The 19,158-nt window shown below is 39.5% G+C and overlaps 1 protein-coding gene across 16 annotated transcripts in view; it reads right to left on the bottom strand.

Moving 5' to 3' along the window:
• Positions 1-19,158, bottom strand: part of THSD7B (thrombospondin type 1 domain containing 7B) — a 291,273-nt gene that overhangs the window by 198,484 nt on the left and 73,631 nt on the right. The window contains exon 1 of one of the 16 annotated variants that reach the window (XM_090143553.1): positions 18,881-18,942. The exons of the other annotated variants lie outside the window; for them this stretch is intronic. The gene's annotated coding sequence lies outside the window, so the exon portion shown is untranslated. Of the gene's footprint in view, positions 1-18,880; positions 18,943-19,158 lie in introns of those variants that run through there. 16 annotated transcript variants of the gene reach the window in all.

Below are 19,158 nucleotides of genomic sequence, written 5' to 3' on the forward strand. Positions count from 1 at the left end.
ATAAAATATTGAAACAAGTCTGACAAAAAACGAATGGGCTATCATTGGCATAGTCCTCCACATCATTTCTTTGCTTTTTTACCCCAGCTTTTAGTTCAAGCATCAAATTTAAAAGCAGTTACTCTAGTATTTAAAAAGGACCTAATAATTCTTAGTGTAGACAAAGAGCCCCCTAAATCAAAACAGAAATATGATGTCATTAGTGTCTGGCTGAGGAATAACTCCACCAGATGTGATCACAACCCCCAGCAGATCACTGCAGCATACACTTTAATTGAGCACTTCTGCATGAAATGTAATAGAGCTACTCGGGATGTAATTCTAGCATCCCTCCACCAGATCACGTGTATAAGAAATAGAAAACTGCAACTCATTTTCTGAATCTGAGAACAGAAGAAAATAAACCAAACAGAACATGTGGGCTTTATTTCTAAAAGCATTAAAATCAAATTTTTAAGTGGGTTTATGTAAATTTTCAGATACTTTTATGAGATATATGTAACTTTTAATGAAACTTAGATGCACGTTTGGTTTTTTACGGACCAAACTTTTAAAGATCATATGAACTACCACATATTTACTCACCAGTAAATTCCTTCTAGGTATGACACAAAGACATTTGATAAAATGCCACAAAAAAATATTTCTAATGATTTGAACAACAGTCTTACTAACTGTGCTGATGGATGCAAAACACATATACTGCTCTATGCCAGTGCATTCAGTCCAACTGCATCCTTTCTCACATGACGATCAGACTAAAATCTCAAATACCAGCTCTATACAGAGTCAAAGACACCAGATTTGAGCAGTTCAGCCATTTTATGTGACCAAGTATATCAAAGTAAGATACCAGTCAGAAAGAGCAGTGATGCAGTGGCAGAGGCTGCCCAGGGAGGTGGTGGAGTCACCATCCCTGGAGGGGTTCAGGAGCTGTGGAGATGTGGCTCTGAGGGCTGTGGTCAGTGGGCAAGGTGGGGTGGGCTGGGGTTGGACCTGGGGACCTGAGAGGTCTTTTCCAACCTTCATGATTTCACAGAAAAGCCATTTTTAGCATATCTGCCTATTCCTCTGCTTTTCAGAAGCGCCCTCCTGTACGTCTACTCTACACCTACTGCCACATTTCAGACAAAGGTCAGCTTTTCTTCCTCCTCTGCATTTATCTCAATTATTTTGCTACTTAATAGCAATACAGCAAAATACTTTCTGCTATGATTTGTATGAGATGCTATACAAAAGTCTACTGCACTATTTGCAATACATCACACACAGCAGATAAAATTCCTGATTCCTGTGATTAATTCTAACTATCTGCCACAATTTTTTCCATTTTCATGACCTACACAAACAAGTAATTCAGCATCTCAGTTACTCATCTCACTTTAGACCCGACTGAAAGTGAAGTTCAGTGACTTACAGCCATGCAGCAGTTTGTTCCAATTTTACATTTCAGGTTTTTACCTTATTATCCACATGCGGTAACACTCAAGACACACTCCAGCAAGCAAGACATTCTGCAGCACAATCTAAGGAACACTGTTGTTTATGAAAATGCAATGATTTACTAACCCCTTGACACCTGCAGGCAGGGCTTCTCAATATTAAGCACTAATGTAAACTGCATTAGCTGAGTTACTCAATCATGTGTCCACACCCTAGAGACAGCTCAGGGAAAAATATTCTTTTCTTTCAACTCTCAGTTTAAAATTAAAATAAATAAATAAATAAAAACCAACCCACAGATTGTAAAATATGTCTGTAGTACCCTCTAAATATGCCAGACGGGTCTGAGAAAGCAGATTTCTTGTCTTGATAGTAGCTGATGTTAAGAGATGAGGTCATAATGTATACAAATTTAAGTGCACTATAAAAACAATATATAGATGTTACCAACAGGTTACAGCTATGAATAGTACTGAGTATACTGTTAAAACATTGTACTACTGGATTACAGAGTTAAAACTCAAAACCATGAAAAGCAATTCCTTTTACAACATAAAAGTATTTGTAAATGTAACCTGAATAGGAAGAACTGGGAGATGCTTCTACGCAGAAAGTGCATGGGCCACACAGTCACTTTTCTTAGCAAGCATTACAGAAGAGCAATCCAATGGGCTGGATTTCCCATGCTGCTCACACTGCTACTCATCGGTGTTTTTGCACAGATGGACAGCACTATAACAGCAATCCCAGGAGACAGACAGCATAGGTAGTTCATGGGAAATATGATACTTTCAAATGGGCACAAACAGTTTTATAAGAACTGGACAGAGGCCATTGTAGAACTACGCACACTGCTTTCTAGCGGACCTTTTTCATTTTTTCTTTGCAGTCCCCATTTAATTACCCACTTTCAGTTAATCATTATTAAATTTACCTTACTCTGGACACTCTATTTACCTTACTGTGTTACTCTATTTGGAGCTGTCAGCTTCCAGGGGAAAAAAAACCTATTTCAGAAAAACGCCATACTTAGAGAAGTGCAGGAATACACAACGTTAGCAGGCACACCAAAGTTTCAGAATGATGTGCTCTCCAGCAGTAAATCAATCTGCTCATCCAACAGCTTTCCTAAGCAGAGGCTGCTGTCAGGAAGAAGGGCTGAACTCTGAGCAGCCTCCAATCAATCTGAGAGGGCCAGAGAGCTTACGTTTCCATACACCGTAAAGCCAGGATGAAGGGCTTTAAGATTGAAGTGATTTTTACTTCAGGACTTTGGGGAAGAGTGACAGCCAAACAGCACTGCACTGTAAGTAATGAAATCTGGGCAAAGTCAATTCTGAAAAAAAAAAAAATTAAAAAGAGAGGGAGAGAAAGGCGTTATTTTACAAACTGAAGTGGTTTCCTATCACATCACAAATTCAGCTTCTTGATTGCAAGGTCCAGGAGAACAGAATAACTAAACTACTTGAGTTTGCACTCAGGATCACATCACCTCATTCTGATTCACAGGTGTTAGGACTAGAAAAATCTTGGGAATTTGGTGACAAGAATCACAGAAACTACAAGCAAGCACAGCATATCTAGGTAGGTACCCCAGAAAGACACGTGTCCTTTCTGCCTGGGGGCTGCATTCCCCAAGTTCCAACCAACTGCACCTGCATGTGAGTGACAGCAAGGCACTGACAGACTGGAGGTGTGCAAGGCTGGATGGGGTCCTGGGCAACCTGATCTCGTGCCTGAATTAGTGGTTGGCAACTCTACCCATGGCAGGATGAAACTAGATCATCTCTGAGGTCCCTTCCAACCCAAGCCATTCTTTGATTCTGTGATCTTACAAAGACTGTATTACCCTACAGGGCTTTTGAGCTAGTTTGGCTTTTTTTGTTGTTGTTGTTTTCTTGCTGTGTTTTTTCAAACCAGCACATTATGCATGTTGTGCTCACGGAGAGCAGGACACAGCTACAGCCAGCCCAGAGGAACAGCCCACCTCCTGCATGCTTCTCTGCACACAACTCCCAAATGAGAACAAAAGCTACAACGATACAGAGCAATAAAGCATGACAACACACAGAACTATACTTTGTTTGTTTCTGTGTTTCTTAATTTTATGGGGGAGGGGGTTGTTGTTGTTTCTTTTTCAGTTAAGCTAGATTCCCCAGGGCAAAACCAGCAACACTGTAAGTACAAACAGAGGAGAGAGTAGGGCAGTCCTGGCCATAAATCTGTGTCAATGGATTAGCAAAAGCCCAAGCCTTATATGTGAACAACACAGCAGGCAGAACATTAACCCATGTCCCAGGGTGGGAATAACAGGAAAAGAGAAAAGCTGTTGATGGGTTTGGGTTGGTTTTCAATACCTGCACGGCTAAAATAACAAAATCTGAAATAGAGCTTCAGTTCTAAAGGTGATTTATTCAAATCATGTACCAAATTATTCAGGTCGGCTCTGCAACACAGGCAGATCTTCATTGCCTTTTGGCAGATGCTTTGCCAGTTCTGAAGTTGTGGTAGTTACACATTTCTGAATAGTGTTCAGCTATCCCAGGAAGTCTAACAGTCTTTACCTAAGTTTTCAGAAATTCCTTCACATGGCAAAAGCCAGCTCCTTCTGATGATGAAATACCTGAGAACACACACCTTGAGGGTGACTTTGCTGAGCACTGATCCATGTTTCCTGAAAACCACTGCAAGATGTGGCAGTGTGGAGCATTCAGGACTTCTGTTGAGCAGAGGTGAGCGATATTTAACTTGGAAACGTGGCCACTGTGGCTATCAAAGTTATTGTGCTGTGATTCTTTGAATTAAAAGAATGGTAACTTGGAGAAATACCAATTATGGGTGCACATCTGTTGCACAGGTATTTTACATTCAAAGTTAAGCATCTGCTTTTTCAACATTAGCCCACCCTTTTTAACCAAGGATGTTTAGAAACAAATGTTCTTAAACACAAGTAATCATTTAACAAGGCTTAACAAGTGTAGCCCTTAACAGATCTAATTAACAGGTTAATGATGTGCATAGCATGCATGCTCTCAAAAGCAAAGATTTTCACATTAAGCTTGTTCCTGTTTCACAGAAGCAGCTTTCTGTAGAATATCTGTGCTAATGTAATTACACATCTGGTACTTCTCCTGCTTTCAATTGCAGCGATATTTATAAACAGAGCTACTAATTTACACAAGAGTACCTAATTGTTCTAATTTTTTACACTGCAAATAAAGATATTTGCATGAAAATGCAACTGGAAAGAGTTCTCTCTTGTAGCCCTGAGTGAATATACAAATTCAGCATTTATCCTGCAGAATAAAGCCAATATTGGCACTACTGCCAGAGCTGCCCATGAAACAGACTGTGTGTGCCTCAAGTTCACCTTTATACACAGGGGCCAAGTACAATGTTTAGTCAGTTTTAAATTAAGCATCAGAGCTGGTAATCACCTCTGTTCCACAGTATCACCAAGACAGCAAAGCTAATGTTTTAAAATATCATTTCTTGGTGAAGTTCATTCATCATCCTCATTGTAACTGGGAAATGATTAAAAACAAAAACCAGGAAGAATAATGGAAATCCCACATTATCTTCACCAGTATTGTCAAGAAAATGTAGTGGTTATTAATTTCAGCATGCTTCAAAAGAGACCACAAGTTCAAATACGATTCAAGAAGATAAAAAGCCATTCCTGCCTCAAACTGCTTTCAGTTCAATTCAGGTCACACCTAGGTTGAACACTACACACACCTGAAATCCCACTGGTTACCAAATATTGGCCAAGATGCTGAAGCCACAAGAGTTTAACGAAAGGAGTGAGAGAGCCTCACGTCCAGAAGGACGTTTTACTGAAGGAAGAAGCTATGATATATGGACCTTTACACAGCTGTTTGCTCCAGCTCCAAAATGGTCACAGGGGAGAAAAGATAAGCCAAGGAAAATACTCTTTTTTTTGCTTACTATTTTAAAACACATTGGATTAAGAGAATAATGCATTACTTATTTAATAAAAGGAAGAGAATGCATGCACATGCATGTAACTTTGCTGTTAAGTGTATATTTCAAAGGGGTTTCTGATTTGCTTCTTTATGAATAAGAATTTCCATCCAGCTTTCTAGCCAGCACGTGGAGATCTGGCATCACCATAGCAAGACAACCAATAGAGGAAGAGCCTCCTGGAGAAACAGACTGGTCATCCTGCCCTCCTCCAGAAAGAAACCTGACTCTCAATTTGCTCCCTGAGCAGATTCATTAAAATAAAATTTTACAGCAAAGATGGCACATCCATCCATAATCTACTGCAGTAAAAAAGCTCTCTGCCTCCTCAATTGATGGACAACGCACTGCTGTTTATAAATGTGGTTGTCCTGCCAAATAAGAAAAATCTGTTATTCCACTAAAGACACTAAAATAACTGCTATTATTTGAGCTTTCAGTCCAGTGGGAGTTCTTTAATTCAATCAAGCCACTTGGAAATACTCTTCTATTAGAAATGTCTGTTCCTTTCTTACGATTCCCACAATAAACATTATTCAGAATACTTTGAAGTAAATAAAGCCAATTTGATTTGAAATCCTTTTAACAGTAAGCCACATATTTTATATATAAAAATCGAAACGACTGGCTGAATAGCAAAATCAATGAAGAAAGGGGAGCTTGGACATTTACAGTTTATCCTATTTGAAGTTTAGAAATGTAAGATATAATTATAGAATGGTTTGGGTTGGAAGGGACCTTTAAGACCATCTAGTTCCAGCCCCCTGCTGTAGGCAGGGACACCTCCCTCTAGACCAGGTTGCTCACAGCCCCATCCAGCCTGGTCTTGAGTGCTTCCAGGGAGGGAGCATCCACAGCCTCAACAGGCAACCTGTTCCAGTGTCTCACCACCCTCACAGTAAAGAACTTCTTCCTAATGCAAGATATTCACCATCTTCAAAAATCAGCCTTAAATGACTTCAGTTCTTTCTCAGGTGATCAAGAATGACTTTCAGTTTACATCAGATCTTGATATTATTGTAGAGATGAAAAGTAGCCTCGAAAAAGCATAGTGCAGTGCAAGCACATGGCTAATAATATGCAAAATCTTCAAGTGTTTTTAAAACTTTTTTTTTTTATTAAAGGATATAGCATTTAAAAAATTCACATGCAATCCTTTCTTACAGTAGAACCTGTACAGTAGAAGCAAGCTGTTGCTACATCAGTCCCTGAAGAAGAAAGGGCAAGCAGGGCAGGTCTGTCGTATGTTCTCCTACCTCAAGGTCTCCAACAACTCCATCAATTAGACCAGTTAGGTTTATTGCTCCATCACTTTTCCCAAGCCATTCCACTGTACTATCTTCACATTCTCCAAAGCATTCTAATTTAAACCAGTAGAACAGTTTTGACAGGTAAACTGAGCAACTAAACGCTTTCCTATGTTAAACTTTAAGGCACGTAAGCACACGTTATTAATTATTACTCAGTCCACATTTTCTTACCTCTCAATGTATCTGTTACAATGGTTGCTGCCACCCGAAGAACATTCCTCTGATAATGCCAAATACCACATGACAGCACTATGTATTTTCATATGAAATCAGCTTTTACCAGACCAAGAAGCAGCTTCCTACCAGGCAGTGTGCAGACAGGGGATGACCAGAGACAGACCCACAGCTACAGCTAACTCCCTAGTGCTCAGTTACAGAAACACACGGACACCTGGAGCTGGACAAAACTGCTTTGAGGAGTAAAATAATCATCATCTAACATAGTAAAAAGAGATCTTATATTGTAAATAGAGTTGTGGCATTGTAAGAAAGAGAAAGGTGCAAATGAAAATGAACCTCACGTAGGTCCTAGTGAAAAGAAGCCCTCCACACGAGCACCGTGCTCCTCCTGGGGAAAGGCTTTGGATGCTGACAGACCAACAGCACCAGGATGAAACGCTGGGTCCCTGCAGAGCAGGGTGAACACAGTGCCAAGAAAATGAGTAGAAACCAAGAAGTGTTTGCATTACAGTTTTACCTGCATTATTATTCTTTTTCTGAAACAATTAGAGCTGGACTAATAATGATTAGACCCCTAGGAGTTCAATTATGCTAAGTATAATTAATTGGTTATGCTGTACCTAAGGTGTGCTTCCTCCTTTCTCAAGAGCAAGATTTTAAGCATAATAAAAGCTTCACTGCCAACTTATTTTTCACCAGGCAGCCTGCTCCACACGCCCACTGTGATATTCCTTCAATGTCCTCCTCTCTGATTCTGGCCACATAAGGCATTTTTAACATGTTATGTCAAAAATTAAGGTAGCAATTAGTTAGCAGTGATAAAAATGTGATTATAGAAAGTACAAATTATACAAGTGGGAATATGGGATGAGACTTATCAGGCAGAGGACCAACTCGTCCATTGTGAGATGCAGGAGGATGCTTGGTTGATCCCATTCCTGAAGCACTGAAGATATTAAGTACATCTTTTCCACTATGGACCTAAGGAAAGCATACCCAAAAGAAAGTATCTGCTTAAATCACGAGTGAAGAAAGGCTAACAGGCAGCCCCACAGAAAAATATATCCTAGAAAACATAGCAGGCATCTCTGCATTTTGAAAACCTCCCCCAGTGACTGGGAGACTATCTAAAGGAAATTTGCATAACAAAAGGACAAGCCCTGCAAAGACAGGGAAGAAAGAATTTACCTCTACAAACACCCACTTAAAATTTTATGAAGGATGGACTCTCTTTCACAGTCAATGCAGCTCTGTGTATTTTCATCTCCGCAACCTCAGTCCAAAAGTCCTACCACTGCTGTAATGAAACAAGACAGAGGATCACATCTTCACTGACCAGATCGAGCAGAGCATTTTATAAACTCTTCCTTAGGTTACTGCTATATAAAACTCTCCTCAAGTTTCAGATGTGAATAAATCCACCCATAACATGTCAGTAGGGTTTTAAAATTAATAATTTATGGGCAAACTGATTTTCCCCATCAAAACTTTCAGATGAGCTCAGAAGCCCATTTTATAGCCACCTTAAAAGACTGCTAAATCATGCAGTCATAATTAAACTGTTTATATAAACTACGTTAAAATATTAATTCAGCATCAAGAATACATGTAAGCAGCACACAGTAGTAACAACCACGTGTCATCAGACCCTAATGAATTACGGTACTCAGCAGTCAGAGTGCTGTAACCAGTCAGCAGGTGCCAGTCACACCAATACAAGCTGGGTGGTTACTGATCATGATGTATATCCTTTGCCCCAGGGTTGAAGAACAGCTGGTTCTTCCTGTAAAATCTTTTGTATTTCCTTTCTTGAGGGAATTCAAGTCCCAGCCAAATGAATTGGATGGGCAGGCAAAATAAAGAGAAGAAAACATTACATTACTTTTTCTTTTTTTTTTTTTTTTTTTTTTTATGACCTCCACATACACTTGCTAGATCAAGGAGAAAAAACACTTGTCCAAGGCAAATATCTGACCTACAACACCCATGATCTCAGCCCCAGGGAGTACCAGCAACAGGACTCCCAGCCTGCAGTCAATGGACACAACCACAAGGCATCACCTCCCAAAGCAGAAGACAGGGACACATTCTGGTCATTTCAGTGCTAGCACCAATTCACAGTGATCAGACAGTACACATCCCTGCTCTGCTCATCCCCTAACCTTATCCCCTACATTCTGCCTGCTAAACCAGTTGCTGAGTTTCACTGATAAACTTCAGTTTGCCAAGAAACATTTTAAGGAATGCCTCTGAATTTCGAAATGGGTATCAGCCTGTTAAGTAATTTCTTTTAAGATGTCACAGGAAAAAAATTGGTATTGACTCGGACTCGCTTCCAACTGATGCCTAATCCATATTACAATAATAATGTAAATTATCACCAAGGAGTGGTTAGCCATTGTGGTCAGATCACATGGCAGGCAGGCAAGCTCAACCAATAAGTAAACTGAGAGGGAGAATGGTAAATGTGCTGATTATGTAAATGGAACTGTTTGAAGTCAAAGATGTGGGCCTGTATTTCACTGATAAAATGAGTAAAATAGAAAGAGAGACTGCATAAGCAATTAAATTTAACTTTTTAATCAATAAAAGGGAAACTGGGACCTAAATCCACTTTATAGGATTTAGGAATCAAAGCCTTCGTGCAACTCAGACAGCCGTGATGCCCACTTAACTAGAGGGAGGCTACCATAAGACAGAAATATCACATCCTATCTTGATACTGCACACGAGAACCATCTACCATTAGATAATGATAACTGGGTATAAGTGGTGCTCCTCATCTTTAGATCTCGATGGCATTCTTTGTAAATAAAGCTGTGCTTGCAATGAACAGCCTTGGTGGCAGCACCTTCCAAGAGCACGAGGGATGAGCCCATCAGTCCCTCTGCATTTGCTTTCTGTGGTTCCACTACTTCTCTAAGGGCTCCAGAAATAGGAAGCACACAGCTGTTAAACTTGCATTTTATGTTACAAAACCCACGTTGGTAGAATTCCAATTGGTACCCCAGCATCACCAGCTGCAAAGCCTCCATTATTCTGCAACCCAAACTGCCAAACGTGGAGGCCCAACCCTTGACAGTCTTTTTGGGTTCAATCCTCTTACATTTGTCATTCCCTCCCTATCATTTCACTGCCCTGTGCTGCCACAGTCTGCCACCGGACATCAACTCTTTACAAAATGTCAGCAAGATCTCTCTATGGTTTCTACAAGTACTGCCTATGCCAAACTTCTATTGCCTTTACACACCACCTTTACCTTTCAATGACAGCAGTCCCATTCATTTATCTGTTTCCTAAAGCACTGTATAATAACAGCCTTAATAAAAGAACTAAATGTACTTACTGAAAGTATCTTCATACATGAAAAGCAAAAAAAATATATGCAGCAGATAGTATTCAACAAATACACGTTGAAATGTACTTCCTAATGCAAGAATAACTGGAATAAAAATATACTCCACATTTGAGATGTCGGACTTCATCCTGAAGAGAACAAAATGACTACCCTTTGCAACAATGCCTTTGATAGTTCACTAATTAATGATCAAGGAAGCATTTGCTTCAGCATAATTTTATGCTTTATATGTGGATATCTTATTTGATTATAATTATTACAGGCTGTAGAAGTTTATTAAGGCCAATCATTTCTTAATGCAATTAAAATCTCAAGGGAGAGATACGAAAATGGTGAGAGCTCATAACCAAAAGGGAGCCTACCAGTTTGCAGCAATTATTCCAAACTATAAATTAAAACAAACTGCATGAATTTTTCAATAGATTTTTTGTTAACATCTGAGTTAAAACAATCAGCAGCTGTTAAAAGTAGCAGCAAGTGCTGATTTCCAGACTCGCCTCCCAGCTCCCCAGACATCCACCTCTTTGGGGAACAGGTTACCCAGCCTTTTCCTCTTCCTGGATGCAATCTCCCATTCTCAAAACAGCTCTCTGCTGTCGTCTGCTTCCCAGCCACGTTAACACAACCCCTCTAATCCTTTTTCTCTCACAACACTGTGACGCTTCCTATTAAAACGAGCCTAAAAAACCATTTCTTCACAACATAAATAATTGTTTGTTCCCTCACCCGAAGGTATTAACATGAAGATTGGAGGGTAAAAGCAATAAAAAGCATACCTGAATGGATTCTATGAACATACATCTTATCCTGTTCTTTTATACATTTTTGAATACCTCTTACCTCCACCTCTGAGCTGGTACAACAAATTATTCTGTTCCAATCCTGTCATTCTCCCTCTATTGTCATCCTTCTCTTTTTCTGCCCAGACAAGAGCCTTTCAGGGCTTACTATGCTTTTTACCCCAAGACCTGCTTAAGAAAAGTAATATATAGCACACTGATGGCTGCCAGAATGTGATTTATTTCCCATTTCATAGTTCCCCTCCAGTTTCCCCTGAGAACCTGAGTAATCACTTTGAGAATATCTTATCCCTGCCACACTGTTGCAGTTGCATTTGCTCCCTTTGGAGTGTCTTTTGATTTAACATCTCGCATTTAAGATAATATTATGCTGTTCCAAAAATGTAGAATTTTGAGAAATAAATCTTTATTAAGTCAGTGTACACTGGATGGCTGTGTACACAGATGTTTCTAAACGACAGAGACAAAATTCCACTACTGCTTACACCACTGTCATCTTCTTAATCATTTTGTAGTTCCGTTGAGCGAAGTCCAGGAGCTGAAATACCAGACAAAGCTTGGAGAGAAACTAACTGAAAAATACCAGCTCTGAGGAAGATATCTTACCTTTCCTCAGCACCAACAGCAGAACAAACACAGACCTCAGAAAATTGACTCTGTAGGAAGAAAAAGCCAATCAGGAAAACATACACCAGCTGGCATACAAAGCAGCACGCTTCTGCTTTACTACTGGCACAGGAGATTTGACACCAGAGACTCGGGACAACCAGACTGTGGGCAGAGAGCATTCCCAGAGCAAAGACAGCTTTGCAGCCTTAAAGTGCCTGGCAGGAACCAAGGAGCCAGCAGAAAAGCAGAGTGGGAATAGGTTCACTCCAACACAAAACGCCTTCCTCAGACTGCTCCAGTGATTTACATAAATTTCCTAACTGTAAACTGTGACTGACAGTGAACTGTTTTCCTAAGTATGCCTAATAGTACAGAAGATACGCGTTTCCTCTTGTGTCAATATTCCACAGTGATAGCTTTTCTCCTGAGGCTTAGAGAAATCCATCCTCTTCTAATCCTGTTTTCCAGTGACAACTCAAGAACTGAAACAGCAACAATTCCCCATCTACAGCGCTAACTCCCAAATGGCACAGACTTTTTTTCCCCATTGCTCTATCCACAGAGCTCAGCATCCTCCCCAGAGCACAAGTTGGGACTGCCAAGCCCAAGGATTTCTGGAGCCAAAGACACAGCACAGGTGGGAAGGGGATAAAATGGAGCCACTTCTCTTTAAATTATACGTTCCCCGATTTTAATTTTTGTTCTTTGAAGAGGGCATTGAAATCATCTTGAATCAATGGCCCTCAGCTCAAGGCAGTGGTGCTGACCCTCCCCAGACCTGCTGGACACCCACACGCAGGCACCTCAGTTTTACTTAATAGCAGCTCGCTGCAGTTTGCATTATGCAGAGTAAATGTTATGCTATACAGAGTAAATGTTAATTTCAAATAGTTCTGCTTGTCTGAGAAAGCACATAGAAAATCAAAGACTTCTGCTAGTAAATCAGTATTGCCTCTGTTTGGCAATTTATTTGAAGCAGCCAGTAGCGTCCCTCTAATTGTAGCAGCATCTGGAGCAACCACTATTTTGCTGTTAATTGCACTTGCCAACTATGAACTGCAACAAATTATAATCCTAATAATTATTAAAATCTTTCAGCATTAAAGTATTAGCAATATTATACGTATATACACCAAAGACTCAGAAAGAAAACTGACAATCTCAAAGTTAATGTATCACATATCAGGTAATTCTGTTTGGCAGATATTTTAATGGCAGGTAAGGAACTTTTTTTGCTTAATGATTGGTGCCAAAACAGAAGACTGCTTCATCCCAAAATGGAATGCTATGAAGTCTGATTCAATGCCTGTCAAAGCCACTAGAATGCTTAGATATATTTGTTCTATATTTTTAGGATAAAAAAGAAAAGGAAATTCTATGCCAGCAGTATGACTCAATGCCAATTAAATATTAGCACCTCAGGCATTTTCCTTCTGGTCTGATATGCAATTCCATGAACAGAAGTTCAAAAGGAACAGTTTCTTCAACTCCACATTTGGACAAATAACTTGTTCCCTATGAAATGGAAATCACTTTATCACCTCGTATTAGTGGCTGGTTTACAAACCAAAACGAACTAGTGTTCTCAAAAGGCAGAATATTATGTCTAAATGTCCTACAGAGATATTCAGGAATTTGCATCTTACTATTGCCCTGCAATTTCACAGCACTTATTTCACATATTTTCTTTGAACTGACTTCCAGGAGAATGCAGACCCATAAGGAGGAGCAATCACACATAACTAGTCCTTACTGAAGTGGCACAACCTAAAGACACTTCTACACTTCAGCTCCTCCTGTAACAGCAAAGCACTAAAGCTGATGTGATGGGTGGTACTCACATGTGCAAGGGGCCCCACACGAAGAGCCCCTGCTGATGTTGAGCATCAGCCACTGATGGCTTCTCCAGCAGCACACAGCACCAGCCGTGCCCATCCTCAGACCTCTTCCCATAGAAGCTATTTCAGCAACACAAAGGTGAGGATGGAGCCAGGCTTTCTAAATAGCCCTGGATTTTTTGGCTGTTTCTATATGAATCTGTATTTCTAAGTCACTTCCAATTTAGGGGAGAATTTTTAAAATATTTTGTAGGCATAAGGAGCATAAACTCTGTGCTTATAAGGAGGTATACATTATTAATTACCTGAGATGTTTTTAAGCCTTTAGCTATCCCTGGAAAGTAAATGCTGAAATGCTCTATACTGGGCCACAACATGCTGAAAACTGACAAGATTCATGGGGATAGACAGGAAAAGACTAAAGATATGAAATTGGGTCCAAAAGTGAAAGCACACACATGCCTTCACGTGCTGCCTTCTTTGTCTTTTCCTGTGAGTTACCGGCAGAGACCCAAGCAACAGGTCACCTCAGGTCTGTGTTTCAAAATGATTTTCAACTCAGCCATCCCCCTGCTCTCCATCCAGCCCAAGTACTAAGCTCTCACATATTTCACCTTCAGTTCTGCTCTGGCAATCCTGCTTTGCCCCTCAAGAAACAGCATTAAAATTCTAGTGTTTTTAAATGCTGCTCCTAACCATATCTTGCATTCTTCTTATACCAACCAAAGCAAACTGGATGCACCAGAATAGCAAAATCCTTGGCTTACCAGCTTAAATCAATTCTTTCTCCTTTATGTCTGGTGATCTCACAAGCCACCTATCTCTCCAATATTTCTGCACAACATATGTGTTCATTGGACATACTCAGTAACTCAAACCCCCTCCATGGTCTTCTCTATATAATACACTTCAGGGCAGAGTGCCAAGCTCACTTTAACTGAAAATCTAGGGACAAAAAGGTCGAGAATGTTACTGCCTGCCTCAAAATAAACTTCAGCCATGCAAACTTCTCAATTTTCTGCGTCCAATTCCCTCAGCTGAAAGAAGTATGTAACGTTCTGCCATCCTGCCTTTTTCCCCTTTGCCCATTATCAACATTGCACACTTGTTACCTCCAAGTAAACACTTGCTAAAAACACAACACCACATGAGGTTTACCACTGGCTTTGCTGCATCCTCTCCTCTCTGAATCAAGGTGCAGAACAAAGGCATGAAGGTTTCCCTTTCCCTGTTAAGGGAACAATTACCTCTCAGATAGAAATTTGCCCTTGGCTACGGGCATGCAATTCCCAAAAAAGTAAACTCAGACCAAATCTGTAGCATTCAAATAGGTTTAGAGTTGTAAGAAATCCAAATAAGGAAGTCACAAAATATTGTCTGACCTTTTAATTGCTGCCCAACTTTTATAAATGCCTGAAATAATGATCGAAGTTATTTAATAAAGAAAAAAGCAGTAAAATGGACACTATGAAGTGGAAAATAACTCTATTCCAAAAAAAGAGACAACACGCTTTATGCTCATTTTCCTTCTGATTTCACTTGATTCCAAATTCTCTTGCAATCATAGATGTCACGAGAGGAAATAGGAGCCTTTGAGGGTTTGTTGTTTTTTTTTTCCCCCCACTGGTCTTCTCATCCTATAAGAAATCTTCAAAGTGCAAAGTTTTGTCAAACAGCATTTTTGTGCGTTATGGTTTAAGAACGTCTGGAAATCCTGCAAGGATCATTATTACATGACAAAGGGTGTTAGGCAAAGCTTTTTATCTTGGTTGCTATTAAAGGTCTCTTTATTGCTATATCAATCAACTAAATGATTTTCAAAGTCTGGTGTAAAATAGCACGTTGGCAGAGTGGGTAAAGCAGGCAGTGGGTACAACTTTAATCTGTTTGCATCTTTGAACTCGATGGCTGATGTTGCTATTGAAGCATTCTAAAATGTTCATTATTGCAGCGACTCAAAGACAAAATGAAAATGAGTAAGAGAACCAAACTATTACAATGGGGCCCATACAAACAGCGCTGAAGAATTTCTATGTATTTTAACTTTAGATATGGGGAACAGAGGTCGAACAATTTGGGAAATTATGGTGATGCTGATGGGAAAGAACAAGAGAAAAAGACCCAAGGAGAAGAGAATATTAAGATTCTTCTTATGATTTTAGTCAATTAGGTAAGAAAACTGGATTTGATGCAACTACATTGGATTCAGCACACATACTTAGGGCTTTTCCAGGCTAATACCACAACCCAACATTACCTCCCTTTAAGCAGTCAGGAAACTTCTGTCATTGATTTCAAGTTGAAGTACAACCAGTTCCCCTTTATTAGATGCGGTTGCTTTCCCTTCCATGAACTGAATGATCAGCAAGTCACCAAATGCCATTTGTTAACACATGAAAAGCTGAAGCACACAGAGAAGGCAAGTGTATTTCTTTAACGATCCACATTACACAAACACTGAATTTATAAATGTGCAAACAAAGCAGCAATTTGAAACAGATGAGTCACTGTTTAGAAAGGTTTGCTACAGATGGAAAACTAGTACAAATGCTGTTTGATCAAAACTTTGCATAAAATAAAAATAACTTTCTTTTGCTATATTGCTCAGTTCATGAAAAGACATTTTTGCCATTATTTTGCAACGCCAGAGGATTTTTCTACTCTAAAAAAATGTCCTTTATACATTAAAAGCATTCCCATTCATTCAAAACTTCTTTCCATGAACCACCTCCAGGATCTCTCCATCTTCTGCCCATCATCTCTAATTGTTGGCAATGAAACCCCCAGAGCTTCAGGCCTCACTGTACATACAGGAAACTCTTTCCACCTTCCTGGCTCTTACCTCCTGAGTGAGAGCTCAGATGCCCTCTCACCTCCTGTCTCCAAGTCTGCTCAGCTTTTTTACAACACTTTTGAAGGAAAGTTGTTTGTATACCTTAGCAGGTCCCAAGTACACATATATGCACATATAAATGTATGTGTATACACACAGATATATAAATATAATACATATAAAAGAATAGATGGCCTATATGAGTACAAGCATTTCCATAAAGCAAGAGTGCCAGTAGCTTAAGCCAGATGCTCTACCAGCATGGCTGTGTTACATGTGCTTTGTAATTATCCACCAAAGCTTGCTTTGCTTCCAACACAGCTTCCAAGCTCTCTTCTCCTCCCAACACAGCCAAAATCTTTTTCAGAATACTTCACAAGCTGCCGTTTTCTCTTTCTCTTTCCCTCATCTACATCACAGAATCCATGCTACTTTTCATCACATCAAGTGCTTGCTATTATTAAGCGTACCACCACTTTCATCAGTAATTTCTACCGAATATAAAAGTGTCCTGTACTTCACCATGCAGTTATTTTGTATTTGATTTTATCCTTCACTCAATAGGTTGTCAGGAACATTTCAGACAAGACAGCTGCTTTATAAAGGAATTAAGAAATAGTGATAGCTAAAGAAGATCATAGGTAAAGGTAACTAAAATATGTCACTTGGAGGTCTTAAGCAATTTCACTTCTACTAAAGGCAACTTACACTCTTCAGGTACAGAGTTAGTTATTCAGACTGTTCTTACATCTCTTAAGCATGGAGGATTAAATGCCCTTCTTTATTTCCTGGGTTTAAATGTCATAGGAGCAGACACAGAAAAGATAGCATGCTTTCATTAAAAAATTCTTTCAGAATGTCTCAATTGCAGGTTATATCAAAAGAAACCACCCACGCAGGCAGCATCCTGCTGTAGCCACTTCCATCACTTCCTCAAGTTCTCGATAAAAAAGTTCTTCCAGCAGTTGAAACATAACAACATTGGATTAAAATACGTTGCTACTGCACACAGGCACACATTACTCTCCTGAATGTCAAATCCAAGGCTACATTTCTCCATCCATTAACTCCAACTTAATCCAGCACCTAAAGGAGGGCAGCACGAGGAAATTTAGATTTACTGAGAAATTCAATACACGTCTTAAAGACATGAAAAAATAAGCAGTGCTTTTCATGCAAGCGCAACTCAGGGTATTAATCAGGTTTCACAACTGCCTCATAGGGCAAATAGGAAGGTACGAGACAGCTGTAGGAGTAGAAGAATTAGGGGTTTCCAGTGTTATAGAAAGAACACACTGGCCTGCAGGTGTGAGGAGAAAAAAGAGAAACAAAGCAAACCTTCCAGAGACTAATATCACCTAACAACCTGACTCCCTACAGGACACATCATCACAGCAGGGATAAGGAGATCCCAGACACCCCGACCCCATTCCCTGTCAGGCAGCAGGGGGGATACTCAAATGATATGCATGAGAAAATTACTTTTTTTTTTTTTTTTTTTAAGTCATAATATGTAAATGATATGAACTGCAATACATCAGTAAACATTATTTACATTTCCAAGCTGTAATGATCTTCATCCCCTAAAAAATGTACTTCAAAGACCCGTTAGTACAAATTAACAAGTGCAAGGCATGATGATGCATCAGTGAACCTGCACAAGGATGAGGAGACAGAAAAAAAAAAAGACTAAATTTGAAATGATTTCCTATAACACAATGTCAGACGCTTGGCTCAATTTAACAGTGACTTCGGTTAAAATAACAGACTCACCCCACTTTATTTTTTTTTTTTTAGTAAGAAGTCTGTAAAGTTTCTGCAAGATAACTGATGTGCACATTTTGTAAGCTGCATGCATAACATCAGTATGTTTGCATTTCAACCATCAGGAAACTGAGAACATGATTAATTCGAAGTTACGAAAGGCAAAGTAAGGCTGGCATCCCAGAGCTGCCCTTGGACACCATTTCATTTGCCAACAGAGGCATGAAGTCTTGCTGGAGTGAAATGCTTACAAAGTGACACCCGTACTCATGCAGCCATAGGGAATAACTCTTTTTAAAAGACATCTGCAAAACTGGGATGTTACAGAGATTTTATTAAAATATTCTTAAAGACACCATGAATTAAGCATAAATAACATCTGATTCACAGAATAAAGGCTGTGCCAACACTACGAAATACTTTACTGCAGTTTTCAATTCATTTGTAGTAAAGTACCTTGCATCAAAAAATGTCATGTTTGGAAAATGCTCGTGATGGATTCCCCCACTCAGCAGCTGCAGCCCACACTGGGTACTTTGCTCCCCTGAGCAGGAAAGTTTCAATTATGAAGCTGCTAACTGATGGTCATGTTGCACTTCCAGAGATTGACTCTGATTCCAGTAATAAAGAACATATATTTTTCCTTTTCATTCCTGCTGATGCATATCCAGCAGAAGCCCCAGTTTAGAAGTAGAATCCCACTAACAGCAGTGATTTAAGTACAACTACTCCAAAACCAACATGGAAATAAAGGGAGTTACCTGGGTTTCATCTAACCTCAGATGGATTTCCTCAAGGAATTGGCAATCCTTCCATTCACTTCACTACTTTCCTTCAAATAAACACATATGAGATTCAGAAAAAGTCTACATTATTCCTTTGGAAATAGTTTTCCATGAAGAGCATATGAACTGTTTTAAGGGTAAAACATATATAGTTAATTAGTACACACCTGCAAGCACAGTATCACATTGGTTTTATAGATGCTGCTTTAAATAGTAGATTTACATTTCTACCTGTATTCTGTGACACAAGATAG

The sequence above is a fragment of the Phasianus colchicus genome, chromosome 7 (genome assembly GCF_987193195.1).
Source record: "Phasianus colchicus chromosome 7, bPhaCol1.hap1.1, whole genome shotgun sequence".
In the NCBI taxonomy this organism is placed as follows: domain Eukaryota; kingdom Metazoa; phylum Chordata; class Aves; order Galliformes; family Phasianidae; genus Phasianus; species Phasianus colchicus.